The following is a 23803-nucleotide window of genomic DNA, read 5'->3' as shown; positions in this document are numbered from 1 at the left end:
GCTGTTTAACAAGGAAACCCAAGTGACTAATGATACACAAATGTTCAATATTGCTTGAAATAAGAAATGCAAACTAAAGCAGCAAGATATTTTATCTAGCAAGTGTTTGAAGGTTAAAATATAGCATTGTGAAAAGAATCTGCTCTTGAACTTTTGGGGAAATAGAAGTTTGTACAATCTTAATGGAAGACAATTTTGCTTTCCTAAAAAATCTGATAGTGTATCTTTAAGAATAATTAAAAAGAAAATAAATTATTTATGCAGAAAAAAATTTTATTCTAATGCTTTTCATAATAAAAGCATAGAAACAATCTAACTGCTAATATTAACAATATAAAGTAACACTGAATGGACACTTAAAACATTCACAAAAAGCTTTAATATTGTGATAAAATGAATATGTTTTAATATTTAATTAGTAGTTAGCATATATTGAACACATACTGTGTATAAAACACTGTTGCAAACTTTTATGTGTATAATTTTCTAATTCTCATATCAACAGAATATGATGAATACTGTTGTTATTCCCGTTTTATAGTGTGTAACACAGACAGAAAGATGTTACATAAACTGTTTGAGCTTACATTGTTAAAATGTGACAGTGTTAGAATTTAAACCCTGGTAATTTGACTATACTCTTGTTAATCTGTTTTTAATTTTTAAAAAGGAGTATAAAATATGCAGTTATGTTCCACACAAGCATACACATACACACATGCATGAAAAAATAAATTAATATGTATAAAATGGCCGTGTTTGGATGGTAGAATTATAGATCCCTGTTCCTTGTTTCTATTCCTCTGTATTGAACATATTTTTCTATAGTAAATTTGTACCAGCTTCAAAATGAGATTAAAGTATATATTTCAGACAAATTGTCAAGCCTTGTTATGAGCCTTATCATTGACTTAAAGTTTGACTCTCCTATTTGAGTGTAAGCTCCACAAGATCAGGGATTTGATTCATTCTACCTTGTCTCTAGAACACAGAATAGGACTTGCATATAGTGGGCTCTCAGAACGAAGTTGCTGAATGACTGAATGAATGAGTGAAATGGCTAAGACATATGAATTGGATTAAATTACAGCTGCCTCCTATTTGTGTCAACTTTGAAGTTGACAGATTTTTTGAAGTTCACATACATGTACATATACAGGGATGAACTAGCTATTCCAGAAGTATTTTCTAAATTATATCTCTCCAACAGCATTTTCAATGTGTCCTGTAGAAGATCAGCAATGCAAGATAATTGACAAGCAGGCCCTATTATCAAACAAATTTTGGAAATGCTATATTATATCTCCCTCTTACAGATTTAAAATGCTCATTATTAATATTTTAAGGAAGAAGTCTTATGGTAAAGAAAAATTTTATTTCATTGTTTGACCATAAACCCCTTTTAAGAAATAATTGTTAACATCCTATATTACTGGTATACTCTGGAACCCATGGAACACATTTTGGTTAATGCTGCTGTAGGTAATGTTTGTGCCATTCAAGATGCTTACCATGATATAATTTCTCTTTTAATTTTAGAGCATAGTTTGATTACACAGGAATGGCTTTCCAGGTAAAGTGTTCAGTAATTCAGGCATCTATTCTGGCCACAGTTTTGTATTTGAATTTTAGGGCTATATATCATTTATCAACAGTATATAGTTACATAATTTACGTTCCTGGCTAATAAACCTATGTTTAAACAACATTTGGGGCAAGAAGTAAAGGAACTTAAGAGTTTAGTCTTGTTTGGAATTCTATGGCTTTCTAAATATTCTTTCAAAATAAATTCACTGAATTTCTCTCAGTTATGGTACTACTTATATTAGATCATCTTTTTTTCTGACTGCAAATTTTCTAGGAATATATATTCAGAGCAATGATTCTGTTTGTGCTTCAATAGTATTGTTATAAAAAGCATGTATTTCATTGGTAAAAAAAAAAAAAATAGTTCAGAAAAAGATATTATAAACTATCTGGAATTATACCTTCTAGAAATAACCACTACTAAAATTTTGGTGAACAAGCTTCAAAATATATCTGTATGTATATAAATCCATATAGATACTGCTGTACTATTTTCCATTAGTGGTATTTTATTCTATGTATTATTTTATATCCTACCTACCTCAGCAATATCCACTCATACTTCCCTCTCCCTTGGCCCTCTCATCTAGCTGCAGTGGCTTTCTAATGGTATCTTTATGTCTATGTTATCTTATGAGAATATCTCTGCCCGGGATATTTTCCCCTCTATTCTTCCCCTAGTTAACACATATGACAACTTCAGATCTCAGCTAAATTATAATTTTCTCAGAGAAACCTTTCCAATTCTCCCGTTCTATACAAATTCCCAATACTATATGGTCTTATAACACATGTACCTCTCCTTCATGGTAGCTGTAACAGATGTAATATTACATTTTTTTTCAGATAAATTGATCATGGTATTCCTCCCCGCACCCCTCAAAAGTAAGCTTTCCATAAGGGCATTGCTTAAAACCTTTTCTTGCCGTTTGTGGAGTATTTGTTAGTACCCACCACTGTTCCCATGCTTCTGTGTTGTCTTTACCACAAGAGCCTACAAGTATGAACATTACATTTTTAAAAGTCTCTTGCAGTTGAGTGTTTCAGGGGCTCTGCCAATAGGTGTCCTTGGGCAGAGGTAAGATGTCTGGTAGGAGGGAGGTGCCATTGTGCCTCTGGCTCTAACATGAACATTGGTAGTAATTACAGGTGATTGTAGGCCCCAGTCAGCAGCATTAATAGTTTCAGTGATGGAAGCAGAGAAGCTACTGCTTAGTGGAAGTAGACACCTCAAGAAGCATCAACGGTGAATTTGAGCTCCTGGGATCCAGCCTAGATAGTATACTCTTCATCTTTGGGTAACGTCATCTTTTCCCTTGTGCTCCTTCAGCCATTACATCACTTTTGTGACAAATTTCTCAGATTGGAGCCCTCATTTCCTCTCATAGATCAGATTCTGATTTCCTAACTGGATCCTGACAAATAAATCTAGTTCATACTGTGTTTTTTTCCAACGAATGAATGGTACCTGCTTTTCCACTCAGTAGTATGCCATAGGTATATTTTATGTAAATAATTACAGATCTACATCAGTATTGATCTTCCAAGTCTATTTAAATTACTTTTTTCTAGTTAAGCTATAAAATAGAAATATGATTTGTTAAAATCTTCTCTTAGTTGAAACTACATTTAATTTTTAATGTTGTATTATTCCATCAGCCGTCATCCTCAAATGATGAGGTGCTGTAATTAAGACTTTGGAATTGTATGAATTTTTAGAGCATGCATGAGGTTGTATTTAAGTTCAATTTTCACTAACAATTTAGACAAAGGAAAACTAGTTTCTGATATTGATGAAAAAGTATCTTTCAAAAAGTATTTTAATATATTCTATTAGTTGAAAAGTTTGTTAGAAAATAAACTCGTCATAAATAATAGCTGTATTTGGTATTTTGTTTGACTGAAATTTTCTTGAATTGTGATAATATTAGGGAAAACATATCTTCCAGATTTCTATATAGTCCTAATGACATTTCTAAAGCTTTAAGAGAGTAGAAGAAAGTTTCAGACTTGAAGAACAATCATCATATAATTGAACAGATCCTTGTTCACCCTAATATTAAATAATTTGGAAGCAGAATAATATATTGTTTGAAAGGAGAAAATAATAATTAAAAATTTCACTTTCCCTTTAAATTTGAAAATAGTTCTAATTAAAGGGAAGCCATGAAACCATCTCTTTGTACTAAAAAACCATTTGTTGTATTATAAAAATGTCTTAGCCTATACAGAAGAGAAACAAAAATGACAGGCTTTTGAAGTAAACAAAGAGCTGATTAACTTTCAATTGATTAATCAAAATTAAATGAAGTTTCCTAGGCAGATTCATTTTAACTATCTTCTGTTCTCTGGTAAAAATGACAGATTTTTTCTGTTTTGTGTTCTTACCACACAATATAAAGAATTAAGGACTCTCTCTTGTCAAATATTTTTTATGACTGAGTCTGTTTCTACACATCTAAATTTTAAACCTTTATATTTGAATGGGAGTCCCTGTAGCATGTTTTAAATACTTGCAAAAAAACTGAAACATGGCTTTGGAAGGACATGAACTTATTTTTAAGGTAATTATTATGTAGGCTTCTGAGCTTTTCTAAATTCTTTCCCCACTACTCTGGGTCTAAAATTTCTAAGAATTATAAAAGAATAGATTAGCTCATAGTTTGTGGATATATATTAAAATTTGAAATCTCTAATCTGAAGACATTAATAACAAGCTTTCATTGAAAAACTTTTCAGACAATGTTTAAACCTGAAGACACTGAGGAACACAGTCAATGCATTATTTCAGTATCTGGTCCATGGATTAAGAGAGGCAGCTATTTCCTTTGTAGTTGTGAAATCTTACTATAAATTCTTTTGAAATGTTGAAATTTTTGAAAAGAATAAGAGTGCCCCCACCTCCTTCTCCTCTCAAATTATGTGCTATAAAGAGGAAACAGTGAAAGATTAAAATATATCCCCAAAGCTATCCTTCTTTTGGGAAATCCAGGAAGAGAGGCAAACAAGAGATGAGAAAATATGCAACAAAAATTAGATTAAAATTTCCCTAAGTTTTCCCTAAAATTTCCCAAATTGCTGAGCAGGAATGATACACACACACACATACACATACAAAATACAGTTATACTTTGGCATTACACATTTTTTTGAAATACTTATGGATTCATAGAAAGTTGCAAAGTTAGTACAGATCCTGTGTACCAATCACTCATTTTCCACCAATGGACACACATAACTATAGTATAATATCAAAACAAGGAAACTGACATTGGTACAATGTCATTTTACCCATGTATTATTTTTCTTTTTTTTTTATTTACCATGTAAGTTTTTTTCTTTTTTTAACATTTTATTGGAGTACAATTGCTTTACAATGGTGTGTTAGTTTCTGCTTTATAACAAAGTGAATCAGTTATACATATATATATATATATATATATCCCCATATCTCCTCCCCCTTCGTCTCCCTCCCACCCTCCCTATCCCACCCTTCTAGCTGGTCACAAAGCACCTAGCTGATCTCCCTGTGCTATGCTACTGCTTCCCACTAGCTATCTATTACCCATGTATTATTTTTCTATGTCATTTTATTACGTATGTAGATTTGTGTAACCATCCTTGCAGTCAAGATACAGACTTATGCCATTAACAGAAGGAACTCCCTTCTGTTAACACTTTATAGTTCCATTCACCATCCCCACCCCATGACCATTCCCTAAACCCTGGCAACCGCTAAGTTGAACTCCAAGGTGCAAAAGCAAAATTCAAATTCTTCCAATAAAAGAACAATATCAACAAAAAAAAGGCAGGCTACCTACAGTTAAATGAGAATCAGATTGATAAAAAACTTCATTAACAACCTAGAACTCATCTTGGAGAGAAAGTTAGAGAAATTATTCCCAGAAAAAAAAGTAAAGTAGGCATATTTATTTGAAGTAAAGTAAGTGAGAATTTTGTTTCTTCTTATCCTGTAAATGTAAGTGTCAAATTTTATTTCTTCTGAGGAATTTAGTTTTCAGCTAAACAATAAATGAAAGAGGAAAGTTTAAAAAAATCTGTAAGGAAAGGGTATAAAAGAGGCCCATACAATGTGTAATTTTTTCTTTTTCCCTTAAACCATTATGGGATTTTCACTGAAAATAAGTTTCTTCGAAGTCTGTGAGAAGTTAATTTTAATACTTAGATGAATATTTATATAACTTATTGATAAAGAATGAGAAAAGTTCCTCGTATTTATATATACTATGTATGGTATGTGTTCTCTTAATTGAAGAAACATCTTAGGGTCCCTTCCCCCCACCCCTTTTGTTGAGGTAAAATTCACATAACATAAAATTAACCATTTTAAAGTGTGTAATTACTGGCATGTAGTACATTCACAATGTTCTGCAACTGTATCCTTTATCTAGTTCCAAAAGTTGTATCATGTTTCTTTGAGGCTATTTGACCGCACTGCTAAAAGCCCCTCTACAGAGCCTTCTGCTTTTGCGGTAATGGTACCCATACCCTGATGTAATCTCTTTACACATTGACTCTGGGCTTGCTTTTGCTGCCTGCTTTGGCCAAATGTACATGGAAAACATGATTCAACCAGAGGCCTGGTAAGTACTTGCACACTGGGGCTTGCTCTCTTGAAACTCAGCCACCAAGTCAAGAAGTCTATTGTATTTTGCTGGAAAAGTTATATGGAAGACAGCAGAAGCACCCTGGCCAGGAGTCCTAGCTGAGTTCAGAAATAAGGGAAGCCATGTGGGGCTTGCTGGCCCTGAACCAACCTGCCAGTTGATACTGAGTGCGTGAGTAGAGCCTATTTCTTAGCACACGGAACTGAGATGAGGTCTTCCAGATGAGCCTGTGCAAATGGCCAACGCATAGAATTTGGGCAAAGAAACGGTGATTATTTTAATCCAGTAAATTCTGAGACAGTTAGTTTTACAGCAATTGATAATTGAAACAGCAGCTTTTAACATTTTTCTGTAGTACCACTGTCCAGCCATCTAAGTGCTATCTCCAGTCACTACAGACTTCCAATTTTGGAAAAAGTCTATGCTTTCCTTATTGAAATACTGCAGAGGGCAATACAAAAAGAGACGGTACAAAACAAAGGATGCCTGAACTACGTAACTCTCCACACGTTCATTCAAAGAGCCCCTTATGTCTACTTATGAAATGCTATCGACCCAATTTCCTGTTAACATTCTTTAAGCAACAGTCTGCATTGGCTCTGGGCGTGATTCCCAGATTTAATTTTGCTCTCTACCTGTATCATCATCTGGGAAGGAGTGGCACAGGTGGGGAGAATGGCAAGTCATTAGGCATGTATATTAAATAGGTCCATACCGCTGCCCCCTTTCCTCCTATCTACTCTAATTCTCCAAATACTAGTGGTGTTCTTCCAACATTCACACGTAAGAGCTGAACAAAAATTTTCAATTAACCTGCAGTTCCTTTCACAGTGTAGATTTTCATTTTCACAGCCAAAGTAACTGCAGTTTTCAAGGCAGTCCATTTGTCTTTTTTCGTCATTAGCTTATTTGCTATGCCTGTTGTTTTAATATCATTCTAATATTGGGAAGTTCAGTTCTTAACGGTGAATAAGTATTGAATTCATGTTTAAAGTAACATTTTTTGAGGAATGATTATATCAAAATAATAGGCTAGGCACTGTGGGAGATATAAAAATATGTAACAGATTATCTTTCACTGATACAAAATAAGACTCCAGTTAATAAGATGCTTTATATAACTCATTTCGGCTGAGATGTGTGGGAGGAATTGGTATTTTAAGCCTCTTAGAATAAAGGAACTGTTTTAAAAATCAACTGTATTTTAGATTATTTACTTAGGCTTTTTATGTGTATAAATAAATCCATAGAATGCACAAAAGAGAGACAGACAGAGATCTGAGAGAGTCATCAGAATGAGAGAGAATGCAAAAACAGAGATGATCCAGATCATAATGTAAATTTTGCTTATATCTTATTATGTACTTAAGCTTATATTGTAAACATTTGCCTATAAATTTCATAGGCTTCAAAATTTGATTTCTAGTGACTATATAGCATTTTATTTTGTGGTTATAACATAAAATATTTAACTATTCATCTACTGTTATATTCACTCCTGCATTTTGTCACACATCCAATGTTCTAGTATACTGAAATGCTTTTAGTTTCTTTAATGAAAAAATGTTTTTTTTAAATCTAGGCCATTATACATGCTGTTTTAAATTTCTTAAATACTTCCCCTCCTCCTTGTACTGCCCTCTCTTTACTGAGTTAGCTTTTACTGATTGAACTCCTGTCCAATAACTAACATATGTGCAATCAGGAGCATTGGTGCTATTGGAGGCCACACATAATATGTCTAAATATTTAAAAGGTATAAATCAAGCTAACAGATGGCCTATAAAACATGTTCTTTTTACTTACCCACACAAATATACCATCCATAAACAAAAACTTTTTCAAAGCATGATTTTTCTACTATTGAATCATGGCAAAATATCAGGATCAAAGGTGACTCAATATAATTAATATTGTCCTTGTCTGGCATGTTTGGACATACTGAAGATATTTGGATAAAACATATTTACAAATTACTGATTTAGAAAATTTATTTTCTTCATTTCAACAAATTCACTGCTTATGTTGTTGTAATGAATATTTTTCACATAATTTGTATTCCGTACTGAGCAAACCCTTTTGAATCTTATGAATTTAAATTTGAATATAGTTATTTTGCCAAAGTAGTAGAAAATTTCTTAAAGCAATATCTAGATTGGAAAAAAATATTTTATACATTATGTTCAAATATCATAAAAGGTTTGCCTATGACAAATTATCAGAATTAGAAAGTAGGTAGTTCAACTTATTTTAACATCATATAAATCATTATTATTTATAGTCACAGTACCCATAATCTGTTATAGCAATATGTGGATCTACACAGGGTTTCCATTGTCAAATATTTTAATGTAGAATGTTTATAAACAACAGCAACTTTAAAAAATAGTACTGTTTTTCTAATTTGTTCATCTCTATTTAATCAAGGCTCTATCTTTGTCTATAGTGACTAGAAAATAGGCTCTGTATTAAGTAGTTCACAATATTTGTATCTGAGTCTTTTCCTTCAGGGAAACGTTTCTATTTCTGTGTTGTATTTCATTGGACAGCCACCTTTTTTTTGCAAGTTTCACAAGAAATTTCTTTTAATAGAAAAAATATAAAATATTTTAACCCTTTAAAAATTAATACTTTAAAATTTGTTTAGTTTTGTAAAGGTTTGTAAGCATTAATAGCAGACAAAATTTCTTATCAAATAGCTATAGATGTACTCAACTTCAAAATTAATTTCTATTTTGCTAGACCACACTTCACTCTTTATCTGAGGATATTTGATTGTTTCCCTTAATTCTTCTGGTATGTTGTAACTTGGTTGAATGAGATCTGATTGCTTTAACAGCACATTATATTCTTATCATGTGTTTGACAGAAGTTGTTGGGTCAAATAGTTAATATGGTCTTCATCTAACTATGACATATTGGACAGATCGAGAAAATGTCATATATAATACCTGATTGTTTCAAATAATGCCATCAGTCTTGGTGCACTTGAGACCATTTCTCCCAATAACATATACTACTTCTGGCAAAATAATTCTTATGGATTTTTCAGCTAAAATTCTGGTTCATCCACATTTTCTTCACCATCAGTATAGGCAGTGTTACAAGCTTGCCATCTTTATTTTAGTTAAAGTAATTTTTATTGAAGTATAGTTGATTTACAATATTATATTAGTTTCAGGTATACAACATAGTGATTCAGTAATTTTATAGATTATACTCTGTTTAAAGTTGTTACAAAATAATGGCTATGTTTCCAGTACACTTTAGGGTAATTTGTTCTAGCTCTGTGATAAATGTCATGGGTATTTTGGTAGGGATTGCATTAAATCTATAGATTGCTTTGGATAGTATGGACATTTTAATAATATTAATTCTTCCAAACCATGAGCATGGGATATCTTCCCATTGCTTTGAATCACCTTCAATTTCCTTCATGAATGTTTTACAGTTTTCAGAGTATAGGTCTTTCACCTCCTTGGTTAATTTAATCCTAGGTATTTTTTCTTTTTGATGTGCTTTTAAATGGAATTGTTTTCTTTCTTTCTGATAGTTTATTTTTAGTATATAGAAAAGCAACTGATTTCTGTATATTAATTTTGTATCCTGCAACTTTACGGATTTCATTGATGAGCTCTAGTACTTTTTTGGTAACATCTTTAGGATTTTCTATGTATAGTACCATGTTATCTGCAAACAGTGACAATTTTACATCTTCCTTTCCAATTTGGATTCCTTTTATTTATTTTTCTTCTCTGATTGCTGAGGCTAGGACTTCCATACTGTGTTAAACAGAAGTGGTGAGACTGGGCATCCTTGTTGTGTTCCTGATTTTAGAGAAAAGGCTTTCAGCTTTTCACCATTATGTATGATGTTAGCTGTGGGTTTGTCATAAACGGTCTTTATTACGTTAAGGTGTGTTCCCTCTATACCAATTTTGATGAGAGTTTTTATCATGAATGGATGTTGAATTTTATGAGATGCTTTTTTCTGTGTCTATTGAGATGATCATGTGATTTTTATCCTTCCTTCTGTTAATTTGGTGTATCTCATTGATTGATTTGTGAATGTTGAACCATTCTTATTTCCCTGGAATAAATCCCACTTGATTATGTAGTATGATCCTTTTTATATATGGTTGAGTTCAATTTGCTAATATTTTGTTGAGGATTTTTGCATCTATGTTCATCAGTGATAATTGGCCTGTGAATTTCTTTCTTTCTTTTTTTTTTTTTTTTTGTAGTGTCTTTGCCTGATTCTGGTATCAGGGTAAATGTGGCCTTGTAGAATGAATTTGGAAGTGTTATGTCCTTAGGTATTAGCTCTTCTTTGTATGTTTGGTAGAATTCCCCGGGGAACTGTTCAGTCCTGGGCTTTTATTTGCAGCGAGTTCTTTTCTATTACACAATCAATTTCACTACTAGTAATTGGCAGTTCAGATTGTCTCTTTCAGTCTTGGAAGGTTATATGTTTCTAGAAATTTGTCCATTTCTTCTAGGTTGTCCTAGAATATAACTGTTTGCAGTATTCTCTTATGATTTTTTGTATCTCTGTGATATCAGTTGTTATTTCTCCTCTTTCATTTCTTACTTTTTTTAATATGGGTTCTCTCTTTTTTTCATGATGAGGCTGGATAAAGGTTTGATTTTCTTTATCTTTTAAAAAACAACTCTCAGTTTAATTGATCTTTTCTGTTGTTTTGGGGGCTATATTTCATTTATTTCCTCTCTGATCTTTATTATTTCTTTCCTTCTGCTGACTTTTGACTTTGTTTGTTATTCATTCTCTAATTCCTTAGATGTTAATTTAGATTGTTTATTTGAGATGTTTCTTGTTTCTTAAGGTAGGCCTGTATTACTGTAACCTTTCTTCTTAAAACTGCTTTTGCTGCATCTCACAGATTTTGGAAGGTTGAGTTTTCATTTTCATTTGTCTTGAAGTATTTTCTGATTTTCTTTTTTATTTCTTCATTGACCCATTAATTTTTTTAGCAGTATGCTGTTTAGTCTCTATGTGTTTTGCTTTTCCCATTTTTCTTCCTGTAATTGATTTCTAGTTTCATACAATTGTGGTCAGAAAAAATGCTTGATATAACTTCTATCTACTTAAATTTGTTGAGCCTGGCATATGATCTACCCTGGAGAATGTTCCATGTGCACTTGAAAAGAATGTTTATTCTGGTGTTTCTGAATGTAATGTCCTGTAGATATCTACTAAGCACAACGGGTCTAATGTGTCATTTAAAACCACAGTTTACTTATAGACTTTCTTTCTGGATGATCAGTCCATTGAAGTAAGTGGGGTGTTAAAGTCCCATACTATTGTTGCATTATTGTCAATTTCTCCATTTATGTCTGTTAATATTTGTTTTATATATTTAGTTGCACCTATATTATGTGTATATATGTTAATGAGGTTTATATCCTCTTTTTATATTGATCCTTTATCATTATATAATACCATTCTTTTTTGTTATAGACTTTTTTTTTAAGTCTATTCTGTCTGATATGAGTATTACTACCTCTGCTTTCTTGTTGTTACCATTTGCATGAAATATCTTTTTCCAGCCCCTCACTTTCAGTCTGTGTATCTTTCATTCTGAAGTGAGCCTCTTGTAAGCAGCATGTAGATGGGTCTTGTTTTCTTATCCAATCAGCCACCCTATGTCTTTTGATTGGAGCATTTAGTCCATTGACATTTAAAGTCATTATTGATAGATATGTACTTATTACCATTTTGTTACTTATTTTCTGGTTGTTTTTGTAGTTCTTCTCTGTTCTTCTCCTTTTAGTTTCTTCCCTGTGGTTTGCTGATTTTCTCTAGTGGTATGTTTGTGTTCCTTTCTCTCTAGTTTTTGTGTATCTGTTGTCGGTTTTTGATGTGTGGTTACCATGGAATTCATATATGTTGACCTATAATGATATATACTTTTTTCAACAGGTGGTCATTTAAGTTCAAACACATTCTAAAATAGCTAACATTTTTAGTCCCCTCCCCTACATTTTGTGTTTTTTATGTCATATTTTATACCTTCATGGTTATCCCTCTACTGACTATTGTAGTTATAGTTGATTTAAAATTTATTTTATCTTTTAATCTTTGTATTCACTTATTTAAGTAGTTGATCCTCAGCCTTTACTATACATTTGCCTTTACCAGTAGAATTTTTCCTTTCCTATAGATACTTACTTCTTGTTACAGCCTTTTCTTTTCCACTTAGAGAAGAGTGTCTAACATTTATTTTAGGGTAGGTTTAGTTTTGATGAACTCTTTTCATTTTTGCTTGTCTGAGAAGTTCTTTCACTCTCCTTCAATTCTAAATGGTAATCTTGCTGTGTAGAGTGTCTTAGGTTGCAGGGTTTTCCCTATCAGCACTTTGAATATATCATGGCATTTCCTTCTGGCCTGCAAAGTTTCTTCAGAGAAATCAGCTGATAGCCTTACAGGGATTCCCTTGTACATGACTCTTCATTTTTCTCTAGCTGCCTTTAGAATTCTCTCTTTGCCTTTAACTTTTGCCATTTCAATTATGATATGTGTTGGCGTGGGTCTGTGAGAATTCATCTTGTTTGGGACCCTCTGTGCTTTCTGTACCTGGTATCTGTTTTTTCTTCAGGTTTTGGAATTTTTCAGCCATCATTTTATCAGTTACATTTTTGACTGTTTTCTCTTTCTGGGACCCCTATCGTGCAAATATTGGGTCTCAGAGGCCCTTTAAACTGTTTTCATTTTTTAAAATATGTTTTTCTTTTTGCTGTTCCGATTGGGTGATTTCCATTACTCTACCTTCCAGATCATGTACATATTCTGTACCACCTAGTCTGCTGTTAATTACTTCTAGTGTATTTTTCATTTCAGTTACTTTATTCTTCAGTTCTGACTGGCTCTTTTTCATATTTTCTAGTTCCTTGTTAAAATTCTCAGTGTATTCATTTATTCTTTTCCCCAATTCAGTAACATTCTTACTACGAATGCTTTGAACTCTTTATCTAGTAAATTATTTATTTCTGTTTCATTAGTTGTTTTTTCAGAGGTTTTCTCTTGCTCTTTCAATTGAAACAAATTCCTCTGTCTTCTTATTTTGCTTGACTTTCTCTGTCTCTATGAAATGAGGTGAAACAGTTACCTATTCTGGTCTTGAAGAGGTGGTGTTGTGTGGGAACATCCCTGTATACAGGCTGCATGTGCCCAGTGCCTTTGGTGGGAGAGCTGGATCTGAGGCGAACACAAGTCAAGTCTTTCCCCAGGGTGCTGGTAGCTGTCACCTTGGTAGGAGGTGGGGCTGCAGATGGAGGGTCTTAGACCAGACTTAGATGTGAGCCAGGGCTTCTCCTCTATTCAGTGGCCATCCCTGCCCTATCAGGGGTGGGGCAGGTCCCAAGTTGCTGGAGCAGGAGCCCTGAGGGTTGGGTCCAACTGTTTTTTTCCCTTTAAGTGTGTGCTCTCCCCTTTCCCAGCACCAGCACACTTGCCTCTGAGGAGAGCAGTACTGTAGCAAGAGGGGCTACTGTGGATCCTAGGCATGGGTCTGGCAGTGGGCTGTAGCAGTTTCAGCCACAGTCAATGACCCAGACCACTTCTAATGTGCTGCCTGTGCAAGTGCTAGTAATGGCTGCCCTCACCCTGCTGAGATGCTGCTCTGGGTCTGAGCCACCTTTGTTCCTCAGAGCTGAGCTCTCCCCTCAGCTGCTGCAGCCCTCACCCTAGTGTGGCGCTGCACTGCAGAGCAGGCGGGGCTGGTGTGGGTGCTCAGCATGGTTTGGGTCACAGGCCATAGTGGTCTGACTGCATTCAGAGACTTGGACTGCTTTTGATGCATTGCCTGTTTAAGCAAATGTAATGGCTGTCCCTGCCCTGCTCAGATACTGCCCTGGGTCTTAGCCACCTTTGTCCCTTACAGCCATATCCTCCCCTTGGCTTTCTGCTAGTCTCTATTTAGTTTTCAGTGAGAATTGTTCCACATGTAGATGTATTTTTGATGTGTTAGGGGTGGGGATGAGTTCCATGTCCTCCTATTCCACCATCTTGATCTCCTCTGCTTGCCCTCATTATTTTCAATCAGGTTCTACAATTGAAAGATCAACTCCTTGTTAGTTTTTCAGTTAAGTCAAAATGTTCCTTTTTATAAAATGTCTAAAACTGATAAAATTTTCAGTTTTGTGTTTTTCCCCCTAATATTCCAACAATTGTACTAATAAATATTAGTCATTCAGCATGACTTTTTTATTAATTTGTTTTCTTAAACATTGTGGATGTTTTCTTTTCTCTCATTCTGTTTTTTTCTACTAGTAATCTCATTTTGATGTTACCATCTTAGTTTTCATTTCATTATTTTAAAAATTTATTTCCATATTCAGTCACTCTACCATCAGATTTCACAGTCATTTCTTCTAAATCTAGAAAATTTCATTCTCTTTTGAAATATGCAGATGGTGTCTCATAAAACATGCTCATCTAAATGTTGGAACACAATGATAACTCTTTAAGTATATTACAAAATATTTAATATCAGTGATTACTTTTGTTGAAAACTCTTGATTAGGTTTCTATTAGCCTCTTTTATCAATTTTAGGAAACACGTGTGCTATTTGGGTGTAAGCTTTTTATTTTTTTTTTGAAGTGGATAATTAGATCTTTATGTAGTATATAATATGAAGTTGCAAGGATATCATATGATCTCCAAGTTGCAGAATCATGATATTCTCTCCGTTAATTTTGTGTAGGTCTTGCTTGATAGAGTACTGCTCACTTGTTTACAGATTTAAAAATTTAAGTGGATTTTCTCTGTGGAATTAAAAAAACTTTTTTCTTTATAGCTTTCTATTTTCTTTTTCTCTGAGCTCCCCTTTCTTATTATTTATTTCTACTTTAATCTGTACTCTTACTCACTTTTAAAAAAGATTAAAAAGTAAAATAATTATATTTAAAGTATATAAGTTTAAATATATTTTCACAAACAGAAATTAATGTAAATCTAAACCATGAATACAGTTATTTTACATGATTTGAAAAAATTATTTTTCTTATAAAATATTCTCAACTATCTACTAAAATTTAATGGTAAGATAAAATTTAAATTAATATATGAACTAATAATATCTTAATATTTAATTCATATACAAATTGATTCATATGAAAATAATATATGAACAAATAAAGTTATTTTAAAAATATGAATAACTTTGTATCTAATTTTTGAGCATTTAATAGAATCTTATTAAAATTTTTTAATAGAGTAAAACTATTTTACAATTCTGTCTTTCCATTTGCATCTAGTCAATATAATGCATTGGTATTATGTTTCATGCATATGAAATACAGGACTACATGTATACAAACGTAAGAGTAATATGAATGGTTTGTTTTTTGCCTTTTTTTATGAATGGTTTTATATCAAAATATTTCTTAGTTGCCAAGTGCAAATCTTTCAAATACTGTACTTTTTTTCTGAGTACCCGAGGACCATGAATTAGAACCTCAAAAGAAGAATAAAAACAGATGCTTGGCAAGAGTAGTTAAAACTACTTTGTTATGTGTGATTTGATTGCATTCAAGTAACCTGATAGGGAATTTCAACTAAGGGAATTTTTAAGTAATTTAATTTGTCTTTTCTCATATTCAGGCACTTCTGTCAATCAGTTCCTCCTCACACTATGAAAGTGCTCATTTCTGATATTGACAAGGGTGTAATCCACAAACATTCAAAGCATTTGGAGGCAGATGTTGTTCGCTTCAAAGACATAGAACAGTAAATATGTCCCTGGGACTTGAATGATGTTGGTCATGAAAGTGTATGTTTAAGGTTGCAGATTTCTCTGTGCCAGACTCGTTGAGTGACACAGGAGGCCATGTGTTCTTGATAGAATATATGTAGAGTCATCTAATAACAAAGCCCAGACAGGGACCCTTCATGCCTGAGTCCAAGGGTAGTGCTAGCTATCAATCATCATGTTTCATTTTAAACAACATTTTCTCAGAGGTTTTTGTAATCTCCCAGATAGCTCACATCTCTTACATACTTTCACAGCACACTAATCTTCCCTGTTTAGAGTAACAATTGCACTAATAATTATTTGTTCAAAGTTTATATTGGTCATTATTTCACAGACTTCATACCTTGTTCATTGCAGTACCTTTAGTATTACATTACCAAGAATGTGGTAGGTTCTCAATAAGTATTTGCTGAGTTTCTCCAGAAGCAAATGATGTTTGCTTCTTGTACACAACTATTACTGTACCTTTCTGATTACTGTTTTATTTATTTTTTAATGAATTCTAATACTTGGAATTACTGAATCAGAATTCACAGGCATTTAAATGTTCTGTTGCTAGATATGACTCAAAGTTTGAGCCAATTTCCATGTAATAAGCATGCATAATAGTGTGCATTTTATTGTACTTCTTACTCCTCTATGTATTACATTTTTACTTTTTATCAATTTGCTAGAAAAATGTATTTTTTATATGTAGTTTTAGTTGTATCCATTTGACTTATGAAGTTGAACAGTTTTCTTATGGCTAGACTATATATTTTACTTATTTTTTACATTGTCTATATCCTCTCTAGAAATAATACATAAATAGCTTATGAGCATTCTTTATGTGCTACAGATCACGTCACCATTTCCTGTCAGAGACTGTGAAAATATATTTCCTGTCTCACTGTTTGCTTTTCAAAATCTGCTTTTCAGTTTTTGATGACAAGAAATTTTAAAACATGAAGGAAAATACTTCGATATTTTCCTTCATGGTTTTAAATAGAGTTTCACTCATAGACTTATGCAACTGAGTAATAGAAAAATAATCTTTTTGGATATCTTTGCTATATTTAACTTTTAATTCCATACTGGATTTATCTTCTAATACACTGTGAGAAAATGATCTAGTATGACCCTTTTTTTCTCCAAAAGGTGATACCATTTCTCAGCATTAATTATTGACTAATTCTTCCTTTTAACCCTATATTTTTGGAGAAACTGAGAGTTATAAATATGGCTTATAGGAAAGTTAGACTCAAACTCAGTGTTTCAAATTACGTATTTTTTTTTAGGATTGTTATAAGCTTTTAACAAATAATAATTTATTTTTATCTCATCTTGGAACATTTCTTTTTTTACATGGAAGCATAAGTTACACATGGACACATCTTAATTGTACAGTGAATGTTTATGAATATGAGAGTCACCCAGCACTCAAATCAATGTAGAGAGTATTCCCGGCACTCTAGAAGAACTTGCTTCCTCCTGGCAGTTCTGCCCTCTCAAAGGAAACTAATACTTTTCTCACCAGTCACCAGAGTTCAGTTTTCCATGTTTTAGAACGTTATGCAACCAAGCGGTCTACTATTTGTGTCAGGGTTCTGTAGCTCAGTTTTATGTCTATGAGATACGTAGTTGTCCTTTTTCCATTGCTATTCCACTGTATGACTATACTACAATCTATATTATTCATTTAATTCTTTATAGACTTTTAGGTTGCTTTGAGTTTTAGGCTATTATTAATAACTCTGACATGAACATTCATATGCATGGCTTTTCGTACACATATGCACTTATTTCTTTTGAGTACATACCTGTACCCAACAATAGAATTACTGGTGACTGGGTACATCTATGTGTAGCTTTAGTAAGAACTGCCAAATAGTTTCCCACTTTATACCCACACCAATTGTGTAGGAGAATAACTGCTTTTTCTTCCCTTTGGGTGTACTACTTTAAAGGTAAGAAAGATAATTTCTTTAAAGCTTTTAGTTGGAGTCACCCATTCAATTTGTTTTCTTTTTAATAGAATTTCAGGGGAGTTAAGGTTGGGCTTCTTAGGAGAAACTTAGAAAAATGACTAAAAGCCTCATCTTTGAAGTTATACAAGACTCAATTTCTAATTTGAACTCTTTTGCCTATTTTGTGTGTGACCTTGAGTAACATACTTGAATTATGTGTTTGTTTTCACATCTGTAAAGCAGTTAGCGAATACTCTGGAACAGCGGCGCCCAACCTTTTTGGCACCAGGGACCAGTTTCGTGGAAGACAATTTTTCCATGAACCAGGGGGTTGGGGATGGTTTGGGGATGATTCAGGTGTATTACACTTATTGTGCACTTTATTTCTATTATTTTTACATTGTAATATATAATGACATAATTATACAACTCACCGTAATGCTGACAGGAGCTGGAGCTCAGATGGTAATGCAAGCGATGGGGAGTGGCTGTAAATACAGATGAAGCTTCACTCGCTAGCCTGCCGCTCACCTCCTGCTGTGTGGCATGGTTCCCTAACAGGCCATGGACTGATACTGGTATCGGTCCATGGCCCCGGGTGTTGGGGACCCCTGCTGTAGAACATATTCATTGAATAATGTTTTTTAAGTTCCAGTGAAAAGTCAGGTACCATAGTAGATTCATGTAGTACTCAAAAGATTATGTCAGTCATCATCACCACCACCATCATCATCATCATTTTATTATTGTTGTCATTCCTTTTTAACACTACAGTTGCAATATTTAAGTAGAGTATGGTCTCTAAAACCAATGGAATTTAGAATGTGTTTTGCTTGCTTCTAAATTATTCAAACTGTTCACATATAAAAATTTATTTAGAATGAGTTGACTCATGAAGAATTTATTACATTTAAAGTAGCAGCCCAAGAGATCTTGAAAACACTGCTTGGAAGCATTATCAAATTTGAGTATTTTATCTAAAAAGAAATGTGACCAAATGTTGAAATTTTGTCTAATTACTGTGTTAAATTCTAGAATAGGAAGTGTCAGTAGAACTTTACACACACAGGGGCTGTGAGTGGAGATAAATCTTAGGGGTAGAAGCAGAATACAAAACCAGGGTAGATGAAGCAAACTAAAATACTGGACAGGAATCAGGTAAGCAAACTGCAAATCAAGAAGTACATAGATATCAGAGATCACTCCAAAACAAGTTGTACTAATCAGGAACCAACAAGCATATGGAAGTCAGTTGCCATGCCATCAATTCAAAAGCCAGGCAAGAAGTTAAGAGCCGAAGCTGTTCCTGGGTGACAGAAAGGATGAGACAGAAGCTTCTTAATTGGTTATTATAGGAACAAGAGCCAAAGACTCTTGTCCAGGATCAGAGATTAAAATAACAGTAATAATAATGAGAGATAGTTTATGGTGGGATATGTGCCTGGCAATAACAGTAGACATACTTGACAAGAAAAACTGTAAACAAGTCTTATTTTCTGTTTTCTTCCACAACTCATTTTTGGTGTATAGCTAAACCAAAGCTTTTTTTGAAAATGGCCTCTGTAATATTAATGATTTTGATAGATGTCATTGATGAATTTTATCCAACTAGCCAAAGTCAAGTCTCCTTTATTTTGGCAAACATTTCTAGTTGAAGTAAGAGGGGTTAGGTACTAAGCGCTAATGCAGACAGTTTTATAAATCAGTGATTCTGGAGTACTTTTTCCTTCATTTCATCATAGGTCTATTTGGCTTATGGGAAAAAAAATGAGTCCATCCTCACAAATTACTAAAAGCCAATAATTTTTAAATTTCTGGCACTCACTTTTCCTGTTACCATATCCACCCCTTCCCACTCCAAGTCTTGTATTTTTTTTCTTTTTATTAAGAGATAGATTTAATAAGTGAATAATGAAAGTAGTTCCCTCTAAAGAACAGTTAGTTTATACCAACATGTTTATTTACTTTGTTGCTACACAACCAGCCAACCTCTCTCTTTCTGGTAAGCACTTCACAAATTTATTGTCACTGTTGGGCATAAAATGTAACAAAATTGATTCCTTTACTTTTAACACCAAGGTTATCCATTTAAAGGGGTACATAAAGATTAAATGACAACAGGCATAAGGCCCTTTTCTTTTGCATCTTGGTCTATTGCTCTGCTGGCTTTTTTTTTTTTCTTTTTTTTTTTTTTTTTTGAGGCAATCTCAATACTTTGCAACATTAATTGATTCTTTTGAAGTTGATGCTTTATAAACAAGGGTCTTGGATGAATTTTATTTTTAACATTATTGCAGTTTGAATAGCAATATGCAGCCACTTCTTTGTTACATGGAAAAGCAAAAATATGGCAAAGTAAAATTATGGGCAGTGTGTATTGGGAAGAGCTGGAAACCAGGAAACCTGAAATCAGTCTTACTAGTTAGTGAAACTTGGGTAAATCATTTAATCTCCCTGGGTTTTAGTTTTCTTATTTATCAGAAGAAGAAATTTATATTGGATGAACTCTGGATTCTTCCAAGTGGAAATTAGTTATTTTATTATTATTCATTTCCAAGTCTCTCCAACCAATACTTTCCTTGAAATTGGAAACAAACAAAAAAAAATGGCATTTAGTTTTAGATGTATGTTTTATTTTCTCTGCTTACTCTTGTATAGTGGCATAAATAAACAATTTAATTCCCAATGCATGAATAGCAGGGGGAACAGAGAATTATGAAAATGAGTAATTCTTAAATTGGAAAATATGATTTTATTATAAGACAATTGTTCTGTTTCTGGCCTCAGCTGATGATTTCTTTCTAAAATAAACAATGTAAAATTCATGTATGATACCTATTTTAAAGGAAGATGGTCTTTTGTGGTCAGAAGATCATCTCTAAGATTTTGAAAAAATAGTCACACAGAGAAATCACACAGAAGAACATTTATTTTGTCTCCATGCTATGCACTGCATTTTCTCCCTTTTCCAATTAGATCACATGCTTGACATTTGAAGGGTATTCATTCAAACTACATTTGGTGGTATGTGCTTGTTTTTATTTTTAACCTTTTGACATTGTTTTAGGAGAAGGGTAGATTGTTTTGCATTTATTTGCAAATCACTTATTGTAGTGGAAAAAGATAAGAATATAGCAGAAAGGCTTATTTACATTTATTTACTATATTCAGATTTAATGTATCTTACTTTCAAAGTAATTCAAACTTTTTACGTAAGATTTAACAAGACACACCATGAGTAATGTCGATGGATAGTAAGCATGACAAATAAAAGAGGAATAAAGAAATCACAACTGTATCTATTTTACCCAAATGTAACGTAGCAGTAGTTTTGGAAGAGTAACTGTATTGGATGAACTTGGGATGGAAGCGTTGTCAACACAGGTCTAGGTGCTGTGGTCCCTGCCTCTTCCCAGCGCCATTACACTGGCCTCTCCAGCTGCCCTGCTATTTGTGCAGCCCAGAGGCAGGAACCACTTTAAGTCTCTTCAATACATATGGTCCTTCCTACTTCAGAGTCTTTCCCCATGCTTTGCCTTCTTGGGTAATCATCTTCTATTCAGTTTGCCCTACCAATTCCTTCTTATGCTTTAGAACTTGACTCTGTCAACATTTCCACGAGGAACTATTCCTGCCTTCTCCCACTCTATCCTCTCCTTAGTCTAAAGAGGTTTCCCTCTACACAATCTCAGTATTATCCTGGATACATTCCTTTCAACTGTGAAACGTGAATAGTTAAGTAATCCATTGTTTAATATCTATTTTCTCTGCTAGGCTGTAAGTTCTAAAAGGGCAGAGACTCTGTCTTGTATTCTCTCTCAATTCCCAGCACCTAATACGGTGGCAGCATCTTATACATAATAGGCATTCGATAAATATTTTCTGAATGAATGAGTGCAATGAAATTTTAACTCCCTACCATATTGGGAAAGTAATTATGAGCCCAAGTGTTTGAACTTATGAGATGACTCTCATTTCAGGGAAAAAACAAAACAAAACTGTATCTTAAAGTTTCAGTGTATAAGTTTTATTTAAATTGAAGTCCCTTACAGGGCCCTAACAATTCATTCCTAATTTATAGATGTATTTAGGTATTGTCTTTTTTAAAAAGCTTAAACTAGAAATTGTACACTTCTTTCAATTTAATTTTTCATTTTCTGAATATTGCACTAATATTGGTCATACAAAATTTATTCCAATTGTCTACTTATAATTTTCCTTGAGTTAAAGTATTTATATTTAATTTTAATAGTTAAAGTTAGTGGCACTTTAGTCAAATAAAGATGGTCATGTTCCCAATTTTGCATATATTTGTTTTATCATAACTTTATTTGTTAAAATTTACCAACACTGACATACACCTTGAGCTCTAAATTTAAAAATCCCAAGAAAAAAAATTTTAAAAAGCTTTTTAACCTCAAAGAAGATGAATTAACACTTATTCTGAGCCCATTTTATTTTCTAACTATACATAAAAGATTTTTCAAATTCATTAGTTAACAGTGTTATAGTCAGAAGAGTTAAAATGAAAAGCACAAAAGAGACTATAGTCAGCACTAGAATTAAACATAGTTCTATAATATCCATGTCATGAGACTGGATACAGAGGGATTACAGTATCTTCAGGATGGAAGTGTGTTTAGAGACCATCTAATCCCAATCTGATGGCCACTCTCCACAATAATCTCTCATAACGTTTCTGAAATAAGTACTTTACTACTTCCTCAAGTATCTCCTTACATTTTGGGGCATCCAGTATTATTAGAGAGTTTTCCTTTATGTTGATATAAAATATTTCAAGTTATAACTTCCACATGTACCTACCTTTTATTTTGTATACACAAAAAAAACACGACATGTTTATTCTTTATTGAACATTTGGAAAGCATATCTTTACTGTTGCACCAGGATTGCTGTTGGTAGCTCAGGGATCTCCTCTGAAGTTGGGCTCAATGCTCTAGAATATAATTAATTTAGACCAAGAAGCTTGAGCTCATTGGTAAAGCTTAGGTCTACTCTTCATGTTCTCCTGACGATCTTGGTCTTCAGTTGGCTCTTGTCTAGGTTTGCCACGTACTTTATGTCTAAAGATTATTCTCTTTGATTGAGAAGATAGAGATAAAATGGAAGGAGATGAGAGAGATTTCAGTGTTGTCTATTACTATTGTAGTGATGGGTTATGCTCTGGGAGGAAGGAGTACATGAACAAGTCCAATCTGGCAGGCAGCATCATTCTCAGGAAGTAGTAGGTCTGTGTTACCCTTCTTCTGGTGCCCTGTTAAACTAAAATTTGCCTTTATGTTGTCCTTAGAAACTGTCCTTGATACTAGTGATATACTTAAAAACCTAGGCCAACTTTAAAATCTCTTCGTGATTATGCATTTTATTGAAAACTGATGAAGATGGTTTGAACATGCATAACTATCAAATTCTCTTTTGGGAAAATATATCTAAATTCTATTAATTAGAGGTGAAAGAGGCTATTGTTGTCATCCCTACAGCCCAGATGAAACTCTGACACACATTTTGCTCTTCATTGGGAAGTAGACACAAACAATGATATGACCTTTGTGAGCTGGATGACTTCTTATGCTCTATTTTATTGCTCAAGTAACATCTGGCTTGTAGACCTAAGATAAATGTAACATTGTTTTAGGAGCAGGATTTAGCTGTACAGACTCAGATAGCAAACACTCCTCTGAATCAATATAAAGATACAGATACAATTAAAAATCAAGGATGAAGTAAATGGATGGTGGGAACTATGTTTACCAGAGTTGGAGTGGGAGGTTTAAGTAAGCAAGGCAAAAGGGTAGAATGACCCACGTGGTACTGGATTAGGACTGAAGACATCGATATGAGCTAATCT

The 23803-nt window shown here is 33.3% G+C and overlaps 1 long non-coding RNA gene across 1 annotated transcript; it reads left to right on the top strand.

Annotated features, from left to right (window-relative positions):
* Positions 1-217: 217 nt before the first annotated feature.
* On the top strand, positions 218-22484 carry LOC309658446. The gene is made up of 2 exons (XR_014262236.1): positions 218-12095; positions 12203-22484. It is a non-coding gene; the product is annotated as an uncharacterized lncRNA (long non-coding RNA).
* The last annotated feature ends 1319 nt before the right edge of the window (positions 22485-23803 follow it).

Source organism: Balaenoptera physalus (assembly GCF_965194825.1).
Source record: "Balaenoptera physalus genome assembly, chromosome: 3".
NCBI lineage: Eukaryota > Metazoa > Chordata > Mammalia > Artiodactyla > Balaenopteridae > Balaenoptera > Balaenoptera physalus.
The sequence above is the reverse complement of the archived record's forward strand: the minus strand, read 5'-3'. Positions and strand labels throughout refer to the sequence as shown.